The sequence below is a fragment of the Cynocephalus volans genome, chromosome 16, assembly GCF_027409185.1.
Source record: "Cynocephalus volans isolate mCynVol1 chromosome 16, mCynVol1.pri, whole genome shotgun sequence".
In the NCBI taxonomy this organism is placed as follows: Eukaryota; Metazoa; Chordata; class Mammalia; order Dermoptera; family Cynocephalidae; genus Cynocephalus; species Cynocephalus volans.
In genome coordinates, this window is record NC_084475.1 from 73,123,749 (window position 1) to 73,127,879 (window position 4,131).

Here is a 4,131-nt window from a genome sequence, read left to right on the forward strand (position 1 = left end):
TCATCATAATTGTAACTCCTTACCAGCATATAATTGATTGTGATTCTTGGTTGTAGAATTATTATTTAAATTTCTAGTTTACATTCAGATGTTGTAAAATATATTTAATATTTTGCTCTATACTTACTAAACATAGTCATTCTAAAAAATCAATCTTTATATTCAGCTAAGGAAAATCATACTATCATATATTTTTACCTGTCAGATCATTCCTCTTATTCAGGAATAGTTCTCATATATTTGTAATACTTTCTCAGAGATTACTTTGAACTTCTTAACTCAACTTCTGATTTACAGTTTTTAAGCCATTTGGTTTTCTGTTCACTCTCACTAAATACAAACTACATACTGAATGAAAGCAAGTATGTTATTGACTCAGATTTTTCCCTCTCACATACACAGTGTTATCTTAAAGACTATTATGAAGAGAAATTGAAAACTTTGTAAAGATTTTCCCCCCACTTTACTTCTCTACTTAATATGTTAAACTAGTCTCTGAGTTGTTAGATTGATTCCTTCTTATAAGACATTTCCATTTTTTTTAGTGGTTATATCTGTCATCCTACTTATTTTCCACTGACACTTAGTTTTAAGTAACATGAATGTTACAAAGTTTACTTATTTATTTACTTTTGGATAAAATTGTAGGCCATTGCCAAATCTTTCTCAATATATGCTCCTAATATCCTACAATATATACATGTGCTTAAGAAAGGCAGGTTTTTTTTTTTTTAATGACACATAACTAGGAATACAAATTCTGAGATAAAACAAATACACATCATATTCATTCCTGAGTATTGCTCACCTTGTGGCTTTGTAGGTCATAGTACCAATTAATACATCTTTTAGCAGATTAGTCATACTGATTAATTCTACATTTTTCACAACATTTTCTAATATTAGAGTTCTTAATTGCTGCCAATATGGTGAGTATGAAAATATCCCTAATTATAAGTTCTAATTTTCATTTTTTCTTGTTCATTCATGTTTTTTCAGTTATAGATTGTCACTTTGATAAATATCCCATATTATTGTCTTGTTGGTTATTTTAATTTATTGATTTTTGTATTTTCTGTATCCTAATCTTTTTTTGCTTATGTTTGTACTGAATGTTTTCTTCTGCTATATAACATTTTTTTAAAAAATTGGTTAAACGGTGTTTGAAAATTTATTTTATGACAAAAATTTGTGTGATTAATGTGTAATAAACTACACATATTAAAATGTGTAATTTGATTAGTTTTGTCATATAATAATACACCCATGAAACTGTAAGAATGATCAAGATTATGAGAGTTCCCATTACCCCCCCCAAATGTTCATTTTCACTTTTTTGAAATATGTTATTATTTTTCTCTGGCTCCCTTGCCCATCCCAAGACTTTTGGCTTCTTGTTACTATACATTAACTTGTATTTCTAAAATTTCACATAAATGTAATTCTATAAGCTTTATATAAAATGTTATTATATATTTATCAATTTTATGCAAAATTATGTTTGTGTAATTTTATATGCATTAGTGGTGTAATTTGTGTTCCTATTTTGTCTACCTTCTTTCCTCAGCGTAATTATTTGAGTTTCATATTGTTGAGTAGTGTGTCATTATATTTATACACCATAATTTGTTCATTCATTCAACTGCTGATGGATATTTTTTCAGTTTGGGGTTGTTAAAAGCTGCTATGAACCCTCACCATTTCTTTATTTTGTTCGATTTTTTTAAAACCTACAACACCCCATATTCCCAGGTGGTCTCCCACTTAAATACTGACTGGGCCCAACACTGCTTAGCTTCCAAGATCAGATGAGATGGGTGTATTCAGGGCAGTTTGGCCATAGACTCTCACCATTTCTTAAGACAATATTGTCTCCACTATCTCAATTTTGATGCATATAGAAATTATTTCCAAAATAGTTTGTTGTTATATTTGTAAAAACCATTCCACCTGTATTTATGCTTCTTATTCCTTTTTAAAAAAAATTTTGCCTTTTCTCCTTGTCCTTGATAAAACATAAAATGTTTGGTAATTTTGTAATTGGTTTTCCAGAAAAAGAACTACATTCATTTTTATTTTAGTTATGTTGTTTCTTAGGTGTCCAGTTCATTATTTTGCTCTTTTTTCTTCATAATTTTCTTCCACGTATTCTTTTCCACTATTGTCTGTTATTCTAACATCACAAGTTACAAGCTTAGATTATTATCTACAGGTGTTCTTCTTCTGGATGTAATTCTATAAATGTCCTAAATACTGCAATCTCCCAAATTTTGGTATGAAGTTGGTTTAATATTACCCTGACATACTGATTCAATCTGATTGCCCTGGAAGCAAATCTACAGGGTAGATCTGGAGAATCTATGTACTTAAGCATTCATCAGATAATTGTGATGTATAGTGAAGGTTAAGCAATAATGAATTAGAAAAGTTTAACATTTAACTTTAATATTGTGATCATTCCTCAAATTATTTAACATTACTGATATTCAGTAACTTCACCCATAAAATGAAGTCTTTGGGTTAGTAATCTGTCAATTTTATGAAACTCTAGAGTCCTGACATAAAACATATCAAGTCAGTGTCCCAATACAAAAATTTAGAAAATTCAAAATAGGATAATTCAAGGAAGTTTTGTCATTATTGTTTTTTTAAGCTATTTACAAAGGTTTAGGTATAGGAGAATGATAATTTGGTAGCAGCTGATCTGTTAACTTAAATGAGTTTAAGAGGGAAAAGTAATCAGCTACACTGCACTCACTGATCAATGTTCTCTGACTACATTAAGGTTATTTTGCAGCAGGAAAACAAAAACAAAAAGAAAGCCGGAGGTTATCTTGTTTGATATAATCTGAATAGGGAAACTTCTGGGGGAAAAGAAAGCTAGAGAAGAATGGAGAGTGTGCCTGGAGGGACACTGAGTTTATGCTATGGGTCTGATCTATAAAATAATATGTTGTTTATTTTTTGCATGAAAGTATTGTAAACTCTACCCTCTCTATTTATGTCTTCTATTAATTCTTTAACTTGGCATTGACTTTACAATATCTTATAAAATTGTTTAAATTCTCCATCATGTTGGTGGCACATTTTCAGATGTGACATTGAGGTCTGTGGTTGTTGTAGTTCTTGTTTCTTATTATTTTTCTCCTTTTCTGAAATATTGGCTTTATGAAATAGTAAATGAATCAAATAAGAATATGGTCATTAACAAATAATAGGATTTCCATTTTTGTAAAGGACAGATTAAAATTGTGTATGTAGTTTTTCAGCAGAAATGATGTGTATGCTAGAGACAAAGTTAAAAATATTTTAGGTCAAGGTTTTTCATTATATTCACCACTGTTTTTAAATTTTTGGAGGTTCCAGAAATTTATTATACTATGTAGTTTGCTTAATTCAATGTCAAGGTGATAAAAGGAATCCTCAATAATAGTGAAAAAATTAATTGATTTGAAGAAATGTATTTAGGGTAATAATCAATAGGAAAAATTCTCCTCAAGCAGTTAATTCTTGCTTTAAACATAGAGCGTTAAGTATTTGACATTTTACAAGTAAGATTACTAATAAATTTTTTATTTTATGAAAACATATCTAGAATATTCCAAATCTAGTATAGAAACCATAGGGGATTTTTTTTTGTGTGTGTGTGTGTGTATGTGTGTGTGTTTGTGTGTGTGTGTGTGTGTGTGTATGACTTTATATAAAAATTACTAGATAGGAAACTTTTCCTTAGAAATTTTTTCCTTTAAAACACATTTTCCTAAGAAAGACATGAGTCTATTGTTTTCTTAATCCTCACTTTATATATGAAATTGGTAGTATAACTGGATACAATTTGCCTTTATATTTTTTGTGGAAATCAGGCAAAACTTTCTTGGTGTGCTGTATTTGAATAATTATACATAAGGAAATTTTGTTATACCATTATTTTATTTATATTGTCCAAAGTTATGTCATCGTAACTTTAAAAATCACACAAAATTGTATGTTTCTGGAACCAACTCTTAATTATCAAAATATACGAGTGTCCATTACAAATTAACAGACCAGTATCACTGAACTATTTACAAAACATCAGACCTATCAATAATGAAAAATCTTAGAATATTGAAAACTTTGAATTTTTCTACC

The 4,131-nt window shown here is 28.9% G+C and overlaps 1 pseudogene; it reads right to left on the minus strand.

Annotated features, from left to right (window-relative positions):
• Nucleotides 1–1,727: 1,727 nt before the first annotated feature.
• LOC134365347 (5S ribosomal RNA) lies at nucleotides 1,728–1,845 on the minus strand (annotated as a pseudogene).
• Between the last annotated feature and the right edge of the window lie 2,286 nt (nucleotides 1,846–4,131).